We start from the raw sequence: 23,737 nt of genomic DNA on the forward strand, positions 1-23,737 counted from the left end.
AGGTAATAAAAAGTCGGATAAAACCCTGAAATCTCTGCCTTCATTTTATATCTGTCTCCTTCGATCAGGACCAAATCCCTGATTAACTCTGCACACAGGTGTGCTAACCATTTAAGGAATGTCTGCCAAAGCCTGGCTGATGATACCTGCCTAGCTGGAGTCTGGTCTCTAGTTCAGGACTCTACTTACAGCACGTTACAATAGTGTGTACTTCTAGAAATACACACTAAAATGTGTTTATGTAGTTTATTGTATTATTTTCTCTACTTTTACTCATTTTTGAAACAAAGGAAGTTACCCTAGAAAGTTGCTCTGGGTTCTTCCTTTTAGACGATAAGTTTGAAAGCTAAACATGTTTAGAAGGCAAACATGGTGGACGAACCATCTAGATTGAATTTTTCCAGGTACCTGACTCTGCCCCTGAGGTGTGTGAGCATCCTGATGATGGGCTCTATTTCTCTGCCTTCTGTTGTCCCTCTGTGGCACCTGGAAAAGATCTGGTCCACTGTGTGCCCTTCTCAGTCCTTCCAGAGCACTGGGCTCGATATCAGTAGTGTTGAGCTGCAAAAGCTCCTGATTCTCGATCAGAAGCAATAACATAGGGATAACGTAATCAGGGATGTTGTCAGAATAAAATAACATGATATCTGTGAATCCATCTGTTTTAGTTACTTTACTACTGTTGTGAAGAGGCACCATGACCAAGGCAACTTATAAAAAAACAAAAGCATTTAACTGGGGACTTTCAGTTCCAGAGGGTTAGAGTCCATGACCATCATAACAGGGTGCATGGCGGCAGACAGACAGGCATGGCGCTGGAGTGGTAGCTGAGAGCCTAGCTCTGATCCACAAGCATGAGGCAGACAGAGAGCTAACTGAGAATAGTGTGGGCTTTTGAAACCTCAAGCCTCCCACCCCCCATGACACACCTCCTCCAACAAGGCCACACCTCCTAATCCTTCCCGAACAATTCCACCAACTGGGGATCAAACATTCAAATATATGAACCTATGGGAGCCATTCTCACAAACCATCACACCATCCTATAAATTAAATAACTCCCAGCAATAATGACTAGGAACTGATACATATTAAGAGTTACACTTAACCATATAAGCTTTACATCGCATTATCTCGATTCTTGAAAAATTGTTGGAATCATGTGCTATGATTATTCTCATTTCACAAAATGTGGAAGTTAAGGCCCCTAGGGTAGTCAGTCAGGCTGTGCTCTCTCTCTCTCTCTCTCTCTCTCTCTCTCTCTCTCTCTCTCTCTCTCTGTCTGTCTGTCTTCCTCAGTAACTCTTCCCACCCACTCGGACTGTTGCAGACTAGCCCTGCGACTTTCAGTGACACCTTAGGACACGTTAGTGCCAAATCTAGAGGCCGTCTGGAGAGCCATTAGCACCGCTGAGACAGCTACTAGGCCAGCTGCTAGCTTTGAGTCCCCTTCCTGTTCCAGTGAGCAGGTGGGAGGACGCTGCCATGCTGGTCTCCACCAGGATGTCACGAACATTTTCAGTGGTGCCGTGACCCCTGGAACATTTTCAGTGGTGCTGTGACCCCTGGAAACTCTTAACTTCTCCTCTCATAGGCCATGCTTGACAGGACCAGACAGAGGCTCAAATGGCTGGTGGAACCCAGCCATGGGCTGTGGGAACAAGAGGATATGAAGAAAGCATTCTAGCGCAGCTCAGCCACTGCGTGGAAAGCCAGTGTTGTGTAGACAGGCACTTAGGGTCCAGCACACGTGACAGAGAGGCCAGCTCCAACTTCCTGGGCCATGCATTTATATCTAGGCACCCACATACAAGACATCATGCCTGCCCAAGAAGCCAGCTTGGAGAAGGGTCTTTGAGCCGTGGACACCAGATACAAAGCCTGTAAAGGACTTGGAGATTTCAAAGATGTTTACCTATTTGAAAGACTTCTCATAGAGAAGAGGTTGGGCGTATGTGTTGTGTGTGTTATGTGCATGAGCATGTGTATATGTGATGTGATGGTGGGGGGACTCCACAGAGTGTGTGGGGACCAGTGGAACAGAGCTGGGGTGTGTGGAAGGAAGCACCCCTGAGATCCCGCAGCATGCATATGGGAAGGCAGGCCTGGGGTCAAAGGACCTGGCTCCAAACCCTACCCCTGCACCTCTCTGTCCATCTGTGAAAGGATGAAATGTGGCCCTTTTGGGGAGAGGTTGTTGTAGGGATCAAATGAGTTAACATAAGTCAAATGCTTTGAATGGCCTGGCTGGAGCTACCTAATCAATAAATGTTAGATTAATATCATACACACTGCTGTGAGAAAATGGGAACTTCTATGGTTTAGTATTAGACAAAAATAGCAACATCCAAACTACACATGCCATGACTCTAATTTGGTTTAATTTTTTTTAAAGATTCATTTTTTTAAAAATGTATGTGTATGTGGAGCTGGGGTGGAGATGAAGTGTATGCCACATATGTGCATATGCCCACAGAGGCCAGAAGAGGGCATCAGATCCTCTGGAGCTGGAGTTACACGTGGCTGTGAGCCACACTCCCTGGGTGCTGGGAACCACTCAGGTCCTCTGGAAGAACAAATCTGTGAACCACTGAGCCATCCCTCCAGCCCCAGGTTTCTATCTTCAGTTATCTGTTTTTGGATGAGTTATCACCATATTGCCTAGGCTGACCCCAAACTCATGGGATCAAGAGATCCTCCTACCTCAGTCTGCAGAATGACTGGAACTGTACATGTGTGCTACTGTGCCCATGTTTTTCTAGTTTTTTTTTTTTCTCAAATGAACATTACTGTGGAAGAAAATATCCCAAATATCAATAGTAGTGATTTCTGGACGATAGGATTAAAGAGACTTAAAGTTTTAGTTTTTAACATTGCATGTTTTCTAGATATATTGTTTCATAAGTGGAAAAAGATATTTAAGTGATGTCTAGGTAGGCAAAGCCTACTTAAAAATGTCCTGTGATCCTAGTTACTAAAAAGGTTTAAACCATCTGGCACTAAAAATTTTAATCCCATATGGTTAATGGCCAGTTGCTCTGCTTAGTTCCTACCGTGTTTTGTTTGTTAAAGTAATATATAAAAATGAAGTCTGGGAGGGACTAGGTGATTCTGGCAGCAGTGATTGCCCTCGGGGGATGGATGGAGGACCAGGTTTGTTTCCATATTCTTTTCTGCATTTTGGAATTTTCTGAACTGTGTCTGTTGCTTTCAAAATGAGGGTGTGGTGTGGTGAGACTAACCAGAAGTAAGAACTAAACTAAAAAGGCAAAGGTGGTCAGTCTAGATTAGCCAGAAGCCCCCAGACGCCTGCCAACCCGCTTCCACACTCACAGTGCTGTGACCACACGATGGTGGCCGTCATTTGATGTGACGCTTCCACTTGGCGTCACTGCACAGCTTGGTCAGATGGTGGCTGTGCCGCCCCCCTGCGCTCAGCCCACCCGGGAGCACGGGTTTGGTTTTGCACACATTGAACACCTACCCCCACCCCACCATGTGGCTTCAGGGCCTCACTCTGTGGTCAGCCTATTTTCCACCTGTGTCAGCCGCCAATGGCCTTTCCAGCCGGTAACGCCTACGTCTTTGGGGACCCAGTGATACCTGCCCTCTCCATGCTTAGACCTTTTCTGATCCGTCTCCTGGAATGCCGCCCCTCCCTCAGTCAGTGTCCCTCAGGAAGTCAAGCTATCTCTTCTCCCCCTGTGCAAATGTCCACTCTGAACCTGCTCCAGATTAACTCAGCGTGGCTGAGTGTCGTTCGCTTTTTCGTGGTGCCGAGTCTCACCTCTCTCATCTGGATTTCCTGACTGTGGCAACTCATCTCCTACTGCTCTCTTGTTGCTAGTGTCCCAAGCCAAGACATTAGTTGGGTGCTGCAGCTATGTCCAGAGTCCAAAGCCAGCTCCAGCTGGATCACTGTCACCCAATGCCCATCTATGAGGTCTGCTGTCTTAGCCCCAAGTTGTCAGAAGCCAGGAACTGCAGAGGTGACCACTCAGTGGATGTTCGAATTCAGTAGGGCCACCAGTTAAAATGGACTTGTGTGTGGAGCCCTATCAGTAAGACACCGTTTGCTCAGAAGCAAAGGAAACACAACTTCCTCGCACTTTGCTGAGAACAGTGAGGCAGCTACAGCCCGGCTGATACAGGCCCCCACCAGACTCCATACAAAGGAAAATGGTCAGGAATGTGAACATTGGATGCTACTTCAAGACCACGTCCTCTTCCCACCCTGTTCCCTGATAGCCGAGAGATCTCTTCATGCTCAACCAGCTAAACAGCCAACACAGGATCTTATCGAGTTACAGAAGCTCAGCTTGGGAGTTCTTACAAGCAGCTGGAGCAGGTGAACAGCGGCCACTGTGGGGTGTCCTCAATCGGTTTAAAGACAACAAGGGCATTTCAGAAGACAGTTTAAGCAGGACCCTTTAACCTTTCAAGTCTTCAACCCATTCCACATTAAATAAAAATAAAGATACAAGTTCCACCCATGTAAGACAGTTATTCAGCGATTAAAAAAAAAAAAAAAAAAAAAAAAGACTTGAGAGCATTTTTATAATTTTGCCGTTGAAATGATCTGGTTATGAGGCGTTCATCTGACCTATGGTTGCCTGTAATTTCTTGGAGTGTGTGAGTGCAGGGGCATGTGTGCCATGCTCTGTGAGTGCAGGTCTCGGGATAACCTTGGGTATCAATCCTCAGCCTTCACCTTGGGTTTTTGTAACTGGATCTCTGCTGCATACACTGTGCTCTCGGGCTGGCCCGTAAGCTCCTGCGGCCTCTGGTCCTCCCTGTATCGACACAATGAGATTACAGGTGCTGGCACACTGTGCCTGGCTTTTATATGGGTTCTGGGATCCAAACTCAAGTCATCAGGCTTGAGTGGCAAGCGCGTTATGCCCGAGCCATCTCCGCAGTCTGATTTCTTGTACATTCTTGGGCTATGAAAAAACAACTCGTCCATAGTTTGTAAGATTTACGTAAAACTTGAAATCAACAATAAGGCTGGCCAAGAGCACAACTGTAATCCTGTGTTAGGCCTGATTTCTGGTCTATTGGATCTCAACCACTGTCTGCTCGGAGATATTAAAGATAATTGGTATTTAGAGTGAGCGCACACGCCTTAGGAGCACTTTCTATTTAAAGTGTGCAGGTGAAAATGTGCAACAAAAAGCCTCTGCTGGAACCATTTTCACTCATTCGCTTTCAAAAGCTTTTTAACTTGGAAGAAATTTGTTTGTCGGGTAAGAGTGAGATTTCAGCAAGCAGACCTAGAATTCTCATTTAGTGAGGTTGAGGTTGAAAGGAAAACACAGAATAATTGTTCCGATCATTTTGCATGAAGGGTCTTATTTCTTTTTAGAACTGTAAGCTTCATAACAAGTACAGCGTCCACAAGACAAATAACGGTGAGCACAGGAGCTTAAGAAATTGACAGACATTTGATATTCCAGGTGGGTCAAACAGCACCAAGATCCCAGCTCCCCTGGGGGAAGGCAATGGAGGCCACATTACACTCTTCACTCTATCCAGTCTTGTGGAGACTGGCCAGGTATTCCTATAGCTTTGTTTACAGGAAACACGGAGGCACAGGGCAGCACACACATGCATACCTGCTACACACACACACACACACACACACACACACACACACACACACACACACCCACCAAGACTTCTCCATTGTCATAGATTCTCCTGGGTTTGTTCTGAATTGTGCCTCTGTAGTGCGGGTTAATTGGGCTTCTCTCCTCTCAGAATGTTTCTCCAACACCTTGCCTTGACTATTCCCTTTCCCCTTCTTCCGGTGTCTCTTTCTAGCCCTCACTCTCTCCTGAAGCACAGGTTCTGCAGCCGGGCCAGTCACTGACCCTTAAGACCTAGGAGGAAGGACACTACATTAGAGGAAACCCAGCTGGCACAAAGGAGGCAGCAGCCCCCCGGAGGCTGGGTGGGAATCCAGGCACCCACTAACAATCACAGGAATACCTTAAGGAATCCATCTGGACTCAGGTCCCAAGGCTCTGGGTCTCTTCTCCGAGAGGACCCATGCTTCCCACCTGGGAAGGGAGAGGATGGGAGATGATTTCTCTTGCATATGGTACCCCCACTCTCCTAGGACAGAGCTAGCCTCAAGGGTAGATACAAAGCTGAGCAGTCCTGCGTCCCACTATTTCTGAGACATCTAATCCAATCACTACTTCTGCAGCCTGTGCTTCAAGGACCTTAGTACCTTCCTGGGGCCTTTTAGGTCATGCACTGTGGTGCCAATAAAATCGATCAGGGTCCCTCTCAGGGACCCGAAAAGTAGCTGCTCTTTCCTTCCTATTTTCTCACCAACCTTACATACCCTTATGGCCTTTAGAAAACTCATGCTAGTCCTTCCCATGAGGAAGCTGGTATTTATTACCGCCTTGCGTTCCCAGTTCTGGTCATAAACATTTGTCTGTGCATCCTCAGAGCTTGCTTAGGGAGGTGGACCTTATTCTCATCCATACTGAGGAGAAGCTGAGGTTTAGAGCACTAGTCACTTGCTCAAGATCACACAGCTAGAAGACAGAGACCTGTCCAAAGAGCGGCAAGGTCCACGTCCCCCAAAGAACAGCAGAAAGCGTGACGGTCAGTCTCTTGATGGCACAAAGTACTGTTTGTACGACCCACAATATTCTGTGCGACACTCCTTTTAAAAATCACACTCTAAAAATGTATTTATGGGTGGGGTCATGAGCATCCTCAGCACACATGCAGCAGCCAGAAGACACTATGTGGGTCCTGAGGATCAGACGCAAGGTCATCAGGCTCGGCAGCATGTGCCTTTACCCACTGAACGATCTCGATCTCGTCAGCCTGCAGCAAGGCTCTTTAGCTCTGAATCTGAGGCACACACTGAGGCCAAGAAGAGGGACTGTCCGTCCATCCGTGTGCCCCCCCCACCACACACACAGAATTCCTTCAGCCGTTTCCTGAGAAACAGAAGAAGTGGTGGCCACTGGGCTGGCCACAGTGACAGTGAGCCACTTTTGACAGGGGCTGCCGAGAGCAAGCAGCCCATGGCTCTGCCTCAGTGCCACCTCTGTGAAGAGCCAGAGCGTTGAGCTAGGCTGGTGCTGGAAGGGCTGAAAGGGCTGGGAAGCTGGTGGGTGTAGCCTTCCCAGACATCCTTCTTGGCATCAACACAGGCAGGGACCACCTACCCCTTCTGATTCTTCCTTTCACTAGAAGCAGCTTGGACTTTTAGAGACTGATTGTTTCACCTTGGAAGAGCCGACACCTGTCTACCTTCCCCCCACCTCCCCCACCCCACTCCCACCCCTGCTGCTGGGGTGGGGCCGGGCGCTGCTCGCAGCTAAGCTAGCTGCTTCCAGCTCAATTTTGAGGACAGCGGGGCTTCTCCTGACTCCCTGAGAGGTCCTTCTGCATCCCTTGGCCCTTGATCAGAGCCCAGGATGAAGGTTCTGGGTAATAAGAACTTGCTGGGAGCCTGTAGTTCAAACATTTCAAAAGCCACAGCCCACAGTCAGCGGCCCTTGTCACTTTATGAAAACTGAAGCGGCAAGTCTTTGGCTGCCGAAGGGGTGATGTCCCTGCCCGAGCTCCTGGAGCACATGCAGATGACCCGCAGTAGTGGTCAAGGACCCAAAGGCAGTGCAGGGAGGAGCTGCCACCCCTCCCCCATAGAACAGGTGGGTGTTAACACCTATTAGAAAGATTTGGAGTTTTAAAAGGATGCCAGAGCCAGGTGGTGGTAGCACATGCCATTAATCCCAGCACTTGGGAGGCACAGACAAGCGGGTCTCCGTGAGTTCAAGGCCAGTCTGGTCTACAGAGAGAGTTCCAAGACAGCCAGGGCTACACAGAGAAACCCTGTCTCGAAAAACAGCAATAACAAACAAACAAACAAACAAAAAGGATGCCAGAAAAAATAAAAAGGTTTAGACTATCATCATTCTCAGCCTTCTAGATGAGACCAGGTGGAATGGACTTGGGCGCATCTCAGAGGCCACCACTCTTCCAGGCTTTGTCCCCGTGTCCTTAAGTTGGTGGAACCTGAATGTCAGGTGTTTGAGCAACCCAGGAAATAAGATCTGTAACCCAAGCTTCCCCTGTAAATGACAAGCAGGAGAGTCCCAGCCTTGATGGGAAGAGGAAGGAGCTGGGCTCCTTACACTCCGTCTCAATCACTCTTGCCTTGGGTCTTTTCTGCTGCGTGCGCACCCATCTAAGACGCTGAGGAGGAAGAGCACCCTCCCATGCCAGGGCAGAGAGCTGTGGCCTGTCTCCACTCTGTCTGGGTGCTGCACGGCTGAGTGCTCAGTCACTCTTTGGTGAGCTGTGGATGCTTGCCACTCACCATGGCTGAAGGAGAAAGACCAAGTGGACAGGCAGAGGCTGGTTCTGGACGAAGATCCAGGAAATGACTTGTCCCGGTCCCCTGCTCCCCTGACCACCCGTGAGCTCTGTGTTGGCAGCTGGCCTGCACCCTGGGGACGGTCTCTGCCTGCCATGGCTTGCTTACAAGGTGGTTGGAGCAGTGAGGTAGGACAGACAAAGAGGCTGGAGTTCCAGGACCCCTCTTAACAGTCCTAGCCCCAGCCCCAAATCCCACGAGGCCCTTCTTAGCAGGCATGGTCATCTTCAATCCTTCCCACAAGAACATGGGTGTAACCCCACTTCCTCCTAGTCGAACTCCAGAGAAGGCAGAGGGATGAAAACGAGGCTGGCAAGCAGCTGAGCGTGGGTCCCACAGGATCAATCCGGTTATAACCAGGACGACTGGAAGGCTGGAGAGGACTAGTAGTCCCATGAGTCACCTTCTAGAAGCATCCTTCCATGTCACGCTGCTGTCTACACTGCCCCCTCTGACCCAGGCATGCTCTGAGGGGTTAAGGGCCTCAGCTCTGCTCCCAAGACACAGCAAGAGCAGAGGCATGGGCAGGGTAAAGCGAGCCGCTTGGAAGAGCTGGTGGAGGAGACATGTTTCAATCACAGTCCAAGAAACTCTAGGCTCCTACATTGTGCCCTCAGTTTTCAAATAAGAAATCAAATTCAAACACGGGAGCTGCCCGAGTCACCGAAGCCAGGGAGAGGTCCATAAAGAGATACAAAGCACCCTGCTGCAGGTGCAGGGAAGGGGCTGTGGGTCTCGGTCAAGTCACTTCACATCCCGGCACAGCAGGGATAGGGCAGCTCAAAGGTTGCCCTGAGGAGCAGCTCAGGCTGCTTGTGGGAAAATACAGCAAAGTGAAAACTAAACATTAAATGAATGAAGATGGCCTAGGTGTCCTCAGGTCCTACCCCCCCACCCTCTGGCCAGCGCCCTGATGGAGCCCAGCAGCCAGCGTGTGAGGTATCAGGCGTGCCACCAATGGCACGCAGATCACTTTCCCACGCTAGAAGCTCGTCTCTGCCACCACATCCTTTCTTGTCTGGCTTGCTGCTCAGAGGGTCTGCACAGCGACACCCCCACACCCCCTCATGAGAGCTCTCCGATGCTAACCCTGACTGCTGGGATCCCCCTCTTCTTTGTGTGAACAGAGGAAGGCAGTGCCTTGGGGAGAAGGCCAGGCTGGCCAGAGGCCCTTCCTCTGGGTGGGTGCTCCTCAGCCACTCTGTGACCCCAGACCTGCTGCCCTTGCCCAGGGGAGCAAACTAATTGCTCTGCTTGGGGGTTCTGCCCCACAGGATCCCTGATCTCCCTCTGTGAGGCGGGTCCAGCACACTGTCTGACCTTCCATTGCCATGATGGAGTCACGGCAAGAGAGCATGGCTTGGAATGAGCACCTGACTAGGTGTTAGAAAAGGTGGAGTTGGAGCCAGGTGGTGCACGCCTTTAATCCCAGCACTCGGGAGGTAGATCTCTGTGAGTTCGAGGCTAGCCTGGGCTACAGAGTGAGTTCCAGGAAAGGTGCAAAGTTACACAGAGAAACCCTGTCTCGAAAAACCAAAAGAAAAAAAAAAGAAAAAAGAAAAGGTGGAGTCCTCATCCCATAATATTAACCCTTGCTTTGTTCTCTTATGGAGCTCACTTAGTCTCCTAGTGCCTCAGTATCCTGATGCGTCAGGGGGAAGTGACAGTCACAATCTCCGTGGAGTACAAATGACATCATAATGAGAACCCCTTATAAAATGGCCATCAGAATAGAGCTATCAGAGATTATCATCATACACTGTAAAAAACCATTAGTCATGATTGACAGGATGAGTTAGAGGGAAGTTACTCAGAGACCTTGTTGAAGTACAGTAAGAGGGACTGTCACCCGGGCCACCTAGACAGAGAAAGGATCACTTCAGCAGGATGCTCAGTGGGAGAGGGCGGCGGGGCTCAGCTTGAACACAGCATGGGAAAGTGGGCATGTGTAGCCAAACATCAGGTGGGGGGCAGTGGATGGAAAACTGCTAACATCAGCAGTGAGGAAGATTCTGGCTCAACTGATGTCACAGGGTCCCAGCTGAGGACACACTGCAGAATGAGGTGTCCCTGCGGGACGGTGGAAGACAGGACTCATCGGATTCTGAGAAACCAGGGGTGACCAGGTGTCAGGTGGGAGTTTCGTGCTGAACTGACTTAGCAAGAATCTCCGTGTTTTATGAAGCACACATGGACCTAGAAGGGGTGTCCAAAGCTTGACTAAAGCTGCTCAAGCAGAGACCGTCAACTGACATAATGGCAATTCTTACATGTTTTGGAAAAAAAAAAAAAAAACCCAAAAGACCTGTGCTAGAGCAAACCAACCATCTCTGTGTGTGCTCGGCTGTTGTCGATACCACAAAGACAACCACGTCCTTACAGTTCCACAGCAGTGGCCGCTCAAGGAAGCCAGGGTCACTGAGCACAGGGGAGGTTTCTGGGGGTGGGGGTGGGGCTGACTTCTGTGTTGGGGATCAGCTTCTTCTGCCCGGATAAGGCAACTGCTTCCCAACCATTTCATCCGCCTACATCTCAGGGCGAGGCGGCTGGCAAGGCAGGGCTGAGCCACAGGCTGTATTCATGAGGTTTTAATTCCTGACGCCAGCCGACAAAAGACTAGTAAAATCTGGGCCAGGATTTTCCCAAGAGGGATGTGTCACCATGGACTAAAAATGAAACAGAAAGGAGAGCTTTTGGAAGAATTTCTCCCTCGTTCTCGGTGCTTTTATGTTGACAGTTGAAAATAACATGTGGCGGTAAATTAGTGCTCCCAGAGCAGGAATAAAAGTACGTTCACATCCCTTTCTTTGAAAATATTTATTCAAATAGGATGACATGTTATGGGGGCTTTGTGTCTAGAAACAGGGTTAATTAAAGATTTCCTGCCGGCTTTGTGAGGAGGTGACGGGCCACTGAGATGCCCCGTCTATTTAGTCCGCTCTGTTCGCTTTTCTTTCTATTCATCCACTGGGTGGTGAAATTCCGTGGAAACTTGACTCTCTGCAGGGATGTAAGGGAAAGTGCTGTCATCCCCCTACATGCTGTGTTTACCAAGAAAAATAGGGTGTCGGAGAGGAGGACCCACACCCAGAGTAGCTCAGCCCTGGACCTGGGTCCCCTTGGCGGAGGTCTGTAAAATGTGATGTGGCTGGCGTGCAGAGGAGAAGCTCAGGGCTCCTGGGCAGGGGTTTTCAAAGGAAAAGACCGCCTGGCCCGCCGCTGTGTGCAGCCTCCTGAAACAAAGGCCCAGGGCAGCCCCTCCTGAGCTCAGCCTCCCCCATTCTCAGAGGCAGTCTCCCTGACATCAAAGGGCTGGGTGGGAAGCAGTTGCTCCTTCAAAAGCAGATTTAAAAACCGCGTGTGAAACCCAAGACTGAATGCCACCCACTTTGGCCTCTGCCCCAGCCCTACAGAGGCACAGGGGCACAAGTGGGGGAGGGGCGATTGACCCCTAAATGGGGTCGGCCTCAGGAGGCATAAGGCCTCTCCTGCTGTGGAAGCAGTCGGTGTCCCCAGGCAAGGTGTACAGGACCCATGACTGAGAGCTGAGCTGCATCCTTCTGCAGTTAGAAAGCTGGCCTCAGAGGCCGGCACCCTCCGCGCACGCCATCTTGATCCACTTTAACTTTTCTCTCCAATTCTGGACACTCTGTTTTCCTCCCTCCCCTCCTATGAGCATTGTCTCCGAAGGACCACATGTATCAGTATTATATTTTGACATGCATTAAAATTATTAGCTTGTTAAAATAGCATGGCACATTTAAAGTAGCACGTGTTTGCCCGTCCTTCCTTTTGATAGGCTCTCACTGTGTAGCCCTGGCTAGCTACAGTTCACTATATAGACCGGGATGGCCTTGAACTCATAGAACTCCTGAGTGCTGACGTTAAAGAAATCTTCATTTTGGGTGTTTCTGTCCCTTCAAAATTCAAATCACGTCCCCCCGGTGAGAATGGCTATGATGGAAAATCAGAAACAAGTGTTGGCGAGGACGTGGAGGAAATCGCAGTGTCGGACGCTATTGGTGGGAATGTCAAGTGGCGGAGTCGCCGTGGAAGACAGCTCCGTGGCTCTCGCACAAAGCACATGCTCAACGATGACACGATCCAGCAATCTCACTTCTAAGGACATATCTAAAAAGCACGGAAAACAGACTCTCCAAGGGAGCTCAGGATGGCCACGCTCAGAGCGCTCTACTCGCAGTACTGAGAGGAAACAACCTAGGTGTTACCACTCCGTGCATGGCCAAGCAAGGTGGGGTCCATACACACAACTGGAATGCTATCCAGTCTTTCATATTGTCCGATCCTGTTTATATAAGGTACACAGAGAAGTCAAAAACCATGGAGACAGAAAGGATGGTGGTTGCAGGGGTGGTGGCTGGTGGGAGGGGACTGGGAGCTGGAGGTTAGTGGGTATTTGGTTTCAGTTTTACAAGATGAAAAGACGCTAGAGATAGACGGTTGCTCAACAGAACGAGCGAACTTAATATCACTGAACTGCACGCCCCAAAATGGCTAAAGTGGTCAATTTTATGCTGTTTGTATTTTACCCTGAGGGAAAATATTAGAAGTACATGTCATTGTCTTAGGCACCAAATAACATAATAAATCAGTATTCTAAGATGCCCATGGTTCACTTGTGGGGGGACTAAGAGAAGCAGAGGTAGGAGTCGGTGATGGGCTTCCCCCCTGCAGCACCAAGCATAATAGGTACCCACAAATCTCTCTCATTCTCCCACTGTCTGTTAGCAACTTCTGCAGGTCCAACAGACAGTTTCTACCGCTTTCAGAGCTAAAGGTCGGTGCCAACTGGTACATTTCAGAAGCTCACGTGTTCACGAAGGGGTGGGGAAGGAAGAAAGAAAGAAAACAGCAGATGGGTGAACTTGCCAGCTTCTGAGGAGCAGGGAGGGGCTTTTCCTTTCATCTTCACCTTCACCTAACCAAACCTCCTCAGCAGCCAGAGTTAGCCCCAGCTGGGGAGACCTTTCCCCAACCCCCTTCCTGAACAGGCAATTGGCCCCTGGCAGGAGGTGGGTAGCCACTGAGATCCCGCTCACAGGGATCCTTTGTGGGTACAGGGGAGAGAGGCAGAACCCGTGCCTGCTTTGTCCCAGGACACCAGGGTGGTGGTAAACTCGCAAAAGCGGGTCCTAGAGTGTGCAAGGGTGCTCTGGAGCCCCCTGGGGACAGCGAAGCAGGCAGGGCCATGGGAGAGGAGCAGAGTACCTTTTGGAGTGAATACTACTGTTCTTCTTCCTAGCAGGTGGGAAGTATCTCCTGGTGTTCCCCATGCCCCACAAGTCCCATAGTTCCTCCGTTCTCCTTTCTCTCCATCTCCTGACTTCCTCCATCTGCCCACTTTCTGTTTCATAGGCACAGCCTACCAGGATCAGCTGTTCATCCAGCCTGGCACCTTCCCTGCTCCAAGCAGGAGACCAGAGCTAGCAGTGAGCCTGTGGGGCGGTGGGATTGTGACCATTTTACAGAGGCTTAGCATAGGGTAGCTTGTCCAGGTTTGTACACATTTGCAAATGGCAGAGCAAGAGCTTGGATTTGAACCTTGATAGTCTAGCTTCAGAACCCAGGTGCATGACTAAGTTATTTTGCGGGATTTGTTTCTGTTTGTTTTGTTTTGCAAAAAGTACTCCTTTCCCCGCTCATTCCCCTTCCATAACTTCTTCCTGTCATCCCTGTTCTGATGTTCGACCATGTTGGCAGGAGATTGGATTTGCAAGCATGGCTGGGCATGGGGCAGGTGGCAGCGGATGGGCAGAGATGAGAGCTACCAGCATTTGGCGCTGACAACATTAATGTAGAGATCCATGTTTCCAGATTTATTTCTTGTCTTCTTTTCCAGAGGGATCTGACTGACCATCTCTACCCAAAGCTCCCATGACACTGAGACTTTAGCAGTATCAGCGGCATCAAATGATGTGCTCACAGCCCCACCCAAACAGACCTCATAATCCCAAGATGCTTCCTGTTCTGGAGTCTTCTCCATAGGTAAAGCTCTGCTAGGCTTTCCTATCTAGAATCAGCAGATCCAGAAGGCACCTAGCACACCCTCACTCCCAGACCCCAAACAACATCCTCATGAGTGCGCATAGTTTTACATGTTTTCACTGTCGGCAGGAGCAGCCCTGGGAAACTGATCCTTTTCCCTGGCCTTGGAAATAGGGGCCAGGACTGTAATAGGTCATCATCATCATCATCATCATCAGCAGCAGCAGCAGCAGCAGGGGTGACTTGTGAAAGATGGGTGGGTGGGATGGATGGGACTAGCCAGCAAAACCTGGTTAATAACTCTCTATGTGGTAGCTACAACCAGGTGGAATTTTCAGGGCCAGTTCAGCAAGATGCTGGCAAGGATCTCTTTCACATTTTCTCAAAGGGCTCAAACAGCTGGGAGGTTGGATTGTTCTAGAGAACTCTGTTGAGTTGGTGGTGGATTTTGAATCAAAAATACAGTGGCCCCCTCTATACTGGAATGAGTAAGACCTTGGAAGAAATAACTGAGCTGCGGTTTTCTCACCTGTACAAGAGGTGGAGGATTCTGTAGCCCAGAAACTACCTGAGGCTGTCGTGAGGGACCAGTGAAGGACTGGGTCGGGGTATGGACTGGGTGGGGGTACTAGCTACTGAACAGCACCATTCAGCTGCCCTATGGTCATGTATGTGTCTCTGATTTATTTTGCCCTTGGGTCCTCTACCACTCACATCTCTGAGTTCTTATGTGGGTCACAAATGATCACAGACCCGTGTTTCCAGGAGACCGGGAACTTTGTTCTTTTATCTCCCCTGTAAGACCTGGATTCGGAGGAACATTAAGTAAAATAACAGAAGCTCTCATCAAAAACTGAACCCGGGAGATGACTCGGCCGCTAAAGTGCCTGGCCGGCATAATCACCTGAGAACACCAGAACCCATGTAAAAAGGCCATGTGTGGTAGTGTGTTGTGCATCATCGACCTCGGCACTGGAGAGGCAGAGGCAAGAGGATCCCTGAGAGTGCCAGCCAACCAGCCTAGCAGGCTCAGAGGGCTCCAGGTTCAGAAAGAACCCGAGTCTTAAATAAGGAGGAGAGAAATTGAGATTGACACCCAACATTGATCTTTGGCCTACACATGCCCAAATATGCGCTCACACACACATATACAAACATTACCACCAAGTAGTGATTACATCAGATCATGACTCCCTGGCTTTTAGAGCCAGGTTTAGAGACCAGTTCCAGGCCCTTATTCTGCAGCAGGGAAATCAGTGTGTCCGTTTGACTTGTCCTGTTACGGTTCTTGTGTCCCAGGGAGGGAGAGTGGTAGGCCCTCCATTTAGATGCTTCTGGAAGTAGAACTGTGGAAAGGGGTGGCTGGTGGCCTCCGAGGCCACCTGGAAGATTTCAGTGGACTTTTTATTCGGTTGGAGAGGAACCGTCCAGTTCAAATGTAGGAGAAAACTTCTAGCAGCAACACAGGACTGGTTTAGAGACTTTGGGCAGCATTGTCCAGGGCTTACATCCTGACTGGGTACTTACTAGGTTTGGCTACATTGTCTATCTTCTATGAGCCTCAGTTTCCTCCCCTGTAAAATGTCAATATCATGGGATTTGCCTTCGGGTTTTTTTTAAAGGAATAAATGTGGTGGCAGATGGTGTGTCCAGTGAGCAGCTGGCACCAGTGACTGCTCATTACATGATGTGGAGTATCCGCCATGTTGTTGGGATGGAGGAGAGAGCTTGCTCTCGGTCTCATCCACACCACCATACAGTGTGGGCAGATAGGAGCTCAGTGAATATGTACTGAGCAAACGCCACTGAGTACATGGCCAATCTGCCATGGGACGTTGCTTCAGAAATCCCCGTGGAAACAAGATCTGAGGGCGTTCAAGTCCCTTTCAAAAATGGCAAGGTGCTTGCATATAACCTACGAATACCTTCCCGCTCACCTGGCTGTCTCTAGATGACTGGTAACATCTAGTATGACTGTGTTGTCTAAAGTTCTTTAGGAAACAATGACATTTCTCTTCAAACAACAACAACAACAACACTACACTTTAAGACAGACAACACCACCACAGGCCTGACTCAAACAGCGGACGCCAGAGGGAACCTGAAGACTTGTGAAACTGTGGGAAGAAGCTGCGGGAAGCTGGCTCACACGTCACCCCATTTGCATGGATTCTGTGCAGTGTTCCATGTGCAAAGGGTCACGTTTGGCTTTTTGAAACGTTCTCTAATTAAAAAAATAGTTTTGAATTTGGTTGATTGCGAGGAAGCACAACCCGCAAGTACAAAGAGCTGACTGCATTTACTTCCGGAGATATTTTATTTTTTGGTGGTGCTGGGACTCAAACCCAGAGCCTTGGGCACGCGCTACCACGGAGCCACAAGCTCAGCCCACAACCAAGTCCTTCTGTCTTTTCCTCTCTGTGTAAAGTGCTTGAACAGGCCTGCCACAACATAAAATCATGTTTCTTGGCTCCAGGTATCGGCGTCCATCTCACGTAGCGTCACATGTTTTCAATCCTGTGGAAAACTGTCACTCTCCAGCCTCCCGGCTGAGTTCGGAACCTCTGAGCCTGCCTTCTCCAGGCCTCCCCCACATTCTGCCCATCTCTCGGCAGCTCTCAGAGCTCAGGACATAGGCTGTCTCTGCATGGCAGCCCTCTGCCTTCTCCCACACAGACCGGTTCACCCATGAACTTCCTTCCCAACTCTGTTCTGGCGCCACCAGCAGATGAATCCCTGCACACCCCCTACCGATGCCTGCCACTTTCCTTGTCCCCACCCCACCCCGTCTTATCTCTCTTCTTAGCATTTATCACTATTTGTTTTACATATTTACTTACTCACCCTGTTTTATTGCTTGTCTCTGTCTTCAAAATATTAGCTCTGTAGGGTTTTGGATCTGTTGTTTTATTTTATTTTGTTTGTGATTGTTTATAAAGCCCCTTTGGCCTTATACATACTTGACAAGTATTTGTTGAATTAGTAAATGTATGAATAATATTAATGGTTGTTCTTGTTTGTGTGCATGGTTTGAGTGGCAGGCATTGTGGGACAAAGCAGAGTAAGCTGTGTCTTGGATTACTCATCACAGCAGCGTTCTCGGGAGACTGGATCTGCACCTTGGGGCGAGGCCATTGAGTGACAGCGCAGTTGGAAGAGAGGTAGGACTAGACACTGTGGAGGTAACTTCAGTTTTCTGACTCCAGGAGGCCTCCCAGTTGGCCTGGGGCCACACCTGAATCCTGAGAGCCCTGCATCTCCTCTGATCCCAGAGGTAATACTTGTGCATGCCTCGGTACAGGGCTGCTCAAATCAGCGGCTTGCCACTGAGTCCAGAAACCACGAGGCTTTGCTTCTCACTCTGACCATGGAGCTTGCTCCAGCAGCAGGGACTAGAAAGAAGGAACCTGGTAGGAACAACTGAGTCTCGGGTGGGCTGGCCTAAGAAAGATATTGGCAGAGCCGACTGGTAAGTACGGTCTTCTGGGTAGAGCAGAAAGTGGGCAGGGACTGGGAAGGAAAAACTCCGACCAAGCACATTATCATGCAAGGCTAGAAGTCTAAATGGTGTTTGAGGTTGGGAGGCGGTTCTAAGTGCCCATCTGCTCTCTCAGGGGACAGTAGCAGGCCAGGTGTGTGACGTACCCATGTCACACACTGATAGAGAGATGCCTGAAGTTCAGAAAACTTCACAAAGGAAGCATGTGGCACAAAGTTGGAGCCCCGCAGAGCTACCAGAGGCGGCCAGGAGAGTGACGCCCAGACTCTCTACTGCCAGGCACGCATTCCAAGGCGATAATCACACAGCGGCAGCGGCTGCATTCACAGGAATGTGGGGAGTGTCCGCAGTGACATTATTCACAATGTGTCAAAATTTGAAGCCATCTAAATGTCCGGTAGGCAGAGGTAAAATAAATTACAGCCCTCTACAGGGACTAAGACTGAAGAAGACGGGATGTCTGTGATTTACTGTTTAGTTGAAAGAACAGTTACAACGTTAAATGCATGTACCTCCTCCCCACCCAGGAAAATAGCAACCAGACTCAGGAGTTGTGGTGTCTATTTTTTTTTTAAAGAGTGGTTTTTGTTCTTTTTTTTCTCTTCTTTCTATATTTTCCAAGCTTTCTGTACTAAGTATGCTTTGACCTCACAAAATATTATAAATCATATCTCTTAAAGTGTGTGTATTCAGGTTCCAAATGCAGAAAATGAAGCCTATTCAATTATAATTGGGATGCAGTGGAGGTGCTGACTTCCAGATCGATCCCCTGTGCTTAATTCTCATTTCCTTTATGGTTCCAAGGCAAGGGAGACTTTTAGGGCATCCATGAATAAACGTGGACATAAAGATTGCAAATGTAGTTGGCGTTTGGTATGAAAACACGATAGTTAAGAGGTAAAGCAGAAGGACGGCCCGGCCCAGCAGGGCACCAGGCTCAGAGCACACCTAGAATGGTAAAGTCCCACCAGGAACAAGCAGTACTCTCCATGTCAGGGGCAGCCAAGCCCAGATGCAACCTCAAGCCTGCCTGCCGGCCGCATGCCTGGCTCAGCCTGGAATCTGTGGGAGAGGAGAGGTGTTCAAAAAAAAAAAAAAAAAAGTGTCCGCTTCATGCCTTTGCTTCGGCCTCGCTGACCAGATCGTTTGCTGAAGTTTGGGCGCTTTCTCCCTGGTTCTTCACATTGACCCTACTGTCATAAGCTATGGATGCTGGTGGCTTCTTCTTGGGTACCCGGGGCTGTGGTAGCATTCTGCAACCCCTCCTGTCCTCTGGCCTCTCCCCTCTCTCTCTCTCTCATGGAGCCAGGAGCTCCTGCTCACCGCTGGCAGCCCACACTGCAGGGTCCGCTTGTTTTTCCACATTTGGGTCCAGATGATTGTTGGCCAAAGCCAACAATGCCTTTCTACCCAAACTCACATCTTTCTAACCTTCCGTCCTGGAAAACTCAGGTCCCCCAGGAGCCAGAGAAGTAGAGGCAGGGAGGGGAAAGCCAAGTGGAGATGGCTTCCTGCAAGCCGAAAGGAAGAATGTAATTCAGAGATTGACAGAAAATCTGGAGATCGGCCACAGACAGACAGACAGACACGGCCACTGGCATCACCATTGATATTTCCAGTGTGCCATCTGGCCCTTCTACTTACCCAGTCACTAGTCATTCATCCCTTTTCAATTCATAGCACTAGAATACATTTATTATAGCACTACCGTGTGCCTACTCCCACCTGGGCTCTGTATATGCAATATCTTTAATCCTGCCAGCAATGCCTCAAGGTAGGCAAGGTTAATTAAGAAGATTGTTTCAAAGAGGCCAAGGAACTGACCCGAGGTCGCATAACTAGCCGTGATAAATGCAGAATTTTAATATGGATCATAAATCTATTATCTTTTCACTCCCGCTAAAACTGACCTCCCTCAACCCCTTCACGTTGTCAGAAACGCAGATGAAAGACAGAAGGAACCGCCGGCCGGCCGGGGGGGCACCTGAAGTCAAGTGGTTGCCCGGCTTTGGTTGATGGCTGTCCTTGACAGAACCACTTCAAAAATCAATGCTCACATGGCATGTGACACCTCCAAAATCATCATTTCAATGCATGCTGGGAAAATGCTTAGTACCGGATCAGTTACAGCCTCTTGGGCCATTTGATGACCAGATACACTGAGAATTGCCTGTCATGGGCTAATCATCACTGAGCAACTGAACCAAAGTCACATCCCCTCTCACTGATTCTCAGTCCCCAGGGGACATTCTGTGACATCCAAACGCACTTAAGCTTGTCACAGCTTGGAAGTGCTACTGGGCATCTAATGAGTGGAGGTCAGAGGTGCCAGCAAACATTCCACAGCTCAGGGGACAGGCCTCAACAAAAGATTATTTAGGTCAAAATATCAACAGAGCTCAGGCTGAGGTACCCTGTTTCCAGCATTCAGTGGAGAGGGACTTGATTCAGCCAGAGACGGACCAAATACAAAAGTGATTCTTGTCCTCAGAAAGGCACAGGGCTTACGTTGTTCAGACTTAGCCATGGCTGAAGTGTCCACATCCTGTTAGGCTAGGCCGTGGGCCTCACGTAGTTTTTCCAGCTCCCCTTGTTCAAGAGTGGCCTATGGAATTTACGTAATGTTTCTTTGGGTTAAAACCAGGACTGGAAAATGTAACCTCTAAGAGGAAACAAACAGAAAATGAGAGATCTGTGTAATAATGGAAGCTGAGGCGTAAGGTTTAGGTTTCCTATAAAGCTACTCGCCCTGTCCCTGCCATGCCCAGCCTCTCCAGGCCAGCAATAGATCCTAAATGGCCTTATGCAAGTGTGTGGAAAGAGAGAGAGAGAGAGAGAGAGAGAGAGAGAGAGAGAGAGAGAGAGAGAGAGAGAGAGAGAGAGCACTTGGGATTCATATCCTGACTTTACTCAGCACTGTCTGGAGTGTCTTATCTTCTTTAATCTTGTCTCTCCATTAGTGAAAGCTAGCTAGCCATGGCCCCACATCTTACAGGCCGTGGACTGTTCATGAAGACTGTCCCATAACAGTCTCCCACATAACTCAGATGTGTTCTGAGTACTCACCTGATAATGCTTTTACACACAGGGTTCCCCTCCGTGAGGTGGGGAGGTGGCGGAGTGGGGTCTTTATTGGATTTCTTCCCATTACCTCTGTGTATGTGAAGCTTCTCTTGGGTGAGATCCTCTTTCTTATGCTACACTGGAGAAATATTCTCTTATATTATGAAAGAGAACCATTGAACTCGATTTACTTTACTCACAACCCAAGGAGGTGATTGCTTCCAAGAGGATAATATACCCCATTAAGAGGAGAATGCCTAGGACAAGGAGGCAGACCACAGCATGTACCTTTCCATTTTCCAAGCGGGAAAATCCTGAGATTAACCAATGCCTCAGTGTCTGACATGACTTTATGCAGTTTCACCCAGACTAAATTTGCTTTTTAATTCCAGTCCGGTTTTCATCTTTTCTGGATTTTTTTACACTCAAAATCAAAACACCGTCAAAGATTATGTAGAAGGTTGAAATAAAATATGTCATCCTTTGACTGACATTGGAGTTTCTGGTATGAATTAGAGAGGTGGCCTGTATACCACATATGTGCTGTTTATTAAGTTTCATCTGATGATAGACAGCTATCATAGCACACATGATTTTTCATAATTGCGCCCCCCCAATTATGTGGAGCACACTATTTTGAAGGTAAGTGAGCTGTGTATTGTGATGTGCTATGAGTTCCCGAGAATAGAAAGTCCTATGAGTAAACTCTCCATGAACACAGCAAGACTGAGAACAATAACAAAAGCTTTTATCTCCGGGGCCAGTGGAATCACATTTGATTTTCCATTTCACTTCAGCAAGATAGCGATCTGCCTGGAGGAGGCTCCCCCCCCCCCCCCGACAAATGTATACCTTGGGCCTTGTGCTATCTGCTTGGGGAGGCAAACCATCCAGTCCAGCTGTGTGGCTGCCTGGGGGTGGTCCTCGACAGGTGTCTGTCTGGTGCTGTGTGATCGGAACACGAGGAGGTGGGCTTACTGGAGGGCTTAGGAGGGACCTCCTAAGCAAAGATGGCAAGCCAAGAGGTGGAGGCAGACGTGGACCCAGGTATCTGTCCTCTGTTCCCACTGTCCTCCACCAGGGATGTGCGAAGGATGACCCACAAGCCAAAGAGTATAGGCAGCTGCCTGGCTTTGCAATAAAGTTTTATTGGCATATCTCCTGCTCATAGGTTTGCATATTTATGTGGCTGCTTTTGTGCTATAGTGATAGTGTTGAGTAATCGGGAAAAGCTCATATGGACCATAAATCCTACAATATTTAGTTAGTACCTGTCCTTTGGCCTAAGCACTAGGTTATATTTTGAGAACATCCAAAGATTGACTTTAGGCGTATAGAGAATAGAGAGAAATAAAACACCAGGGTCTTTGTTCACCAGTCTTTCTGTTGGCAAAGCAAAATATAACTACCTGGAAAGCTAATGAGTGATACCACAGTTACATGATGACGTGAGTCTGCCCTCAGTTCTAACACAGTATGGCTGTCCCTTATGAGCTGGCACGTACTCAATGCATGTGCTGGCCGCCAAACTCAGCACTTTTTGTTTGTTTGTTTTGTTTTTCGAGACAGGGTTTCTCTGTGTAGCTTTGGTGCCTGTCCTGAATCTGTAGCCCAGGCTGGCCTCGAACCCACAGAACTCGCTGGGACTAAAGTTGCGTGCACCACCGCCGCCTGGCTTCAAACTCAACACTTCTCATGCATGGTAAAGTTAGCCCTTTGAGTGGATACTAGAGAACTGTTAGCAGACAAGGAGCTCCAGATCTACAGAGCGCCTGAGGATACACAGCTGAGCAATACAAATGATGAGTACAGGTGGCCTGCCGCCGCAGCAGGAAGGGGTATGACGGAATAGGGTCAAAGCAATTTTGCTGTCAGTCAACAAATTCTGTCACCAAGCCCCACACGGGATGCCACTTGGTCCACATGGTGTTTTCTCACAGGTGAGAGCTGCACCCTAACCCAGTTGCTCGAATGTTTACTGACGGCAGAAGGCTAATGGGAGAAACAGCGGATCCCTAGTTTCCCAAGGAGAACATGTTTGAAGCACTTCACTCAGGACTGAGCTAACGCCACCCACCCCACAGGTGGGGCCTGGCAGCTGTGACCTGGAAACCCACTCTTCTTCCCCAGCCCGGGAGACCACACAGAAGACAGAAGAGTCAAGGCCCAGCTGCACGCTGGCTCCTCACGTCAGGGTCCCTCTGCCAGTTCGCTGCTCTGTGGGACCAAGATGGCAGAGTTGGAACGGGAAGAGGAGGCTGTGAAATGGGTAGAACCGTCTAACATCCAGATCAGGCCCCACCGTTTGAATCATCGGCAGACTCATTCTGAGACTGCAGAATGTGCAGGTGATGTTTTTCTAAAGGGCAACCCCGGTGCTTCCGAGAGAGGAGGCACCATCCCTCTGACACACACACTTATTCCATCTTCCGGAGACTGTGCCCTGCAGCTGGGCCAGTCACAGCAGCATGGGTTCAGAGGCCACCAGGCTGCAAGTGCCTTGTCCCGACGGCTGCCCAGGGGTAGAGACCGGGTCACCCTAGAAACCACCTTGCCTGGAGTCCTCAGAAAGTCGGAGAAGAATAGGCCCACATTTAAATGAGACATTAAAATGTTGACTCAGATCAGGATTTCTGTGACACTTGTTACCTGGTGCTAGCAAAGCTTCATGATACCTCTGATCCCCCGAGGTAATATCCTTGACTGAACTCAAGGCAAAGATTGGAATCCACACAGTGTATGTGGAAGATGATCCCAGG

The 23,737-nt window shown here is 49.1% G+C and overlaps 1 protein-coding gene across 2 annotated transcripts in view; it reads right to left on the bottom strand.

Moving 5' to 3' along the window:
• The window catches only part of Cd247 (CD247 molecule), a 74,713-nt gene that overhangs the window by 36,840 nt on the left and 14,136 nt on the right, over positions 1–23,737 (bottom strand). The gene's annotated exons all lie outside the window — the stretch shown is intronic.

Source organism: Peromyscus leucopus, chromosome 15 (genome assembly GCF_004664715.2).
Source record: "Peromyscus leucopus breed LL Stock chromosome 15, UCI_PerLeu_2.1, whole genome shotgun sequence".
Taxonomy (NCBI): Eukaryota; Metazoa; Chordata; class Mammalia; order Rodentia; family Cricetidae; genus Peromyscus; species Peromyscus leucopus.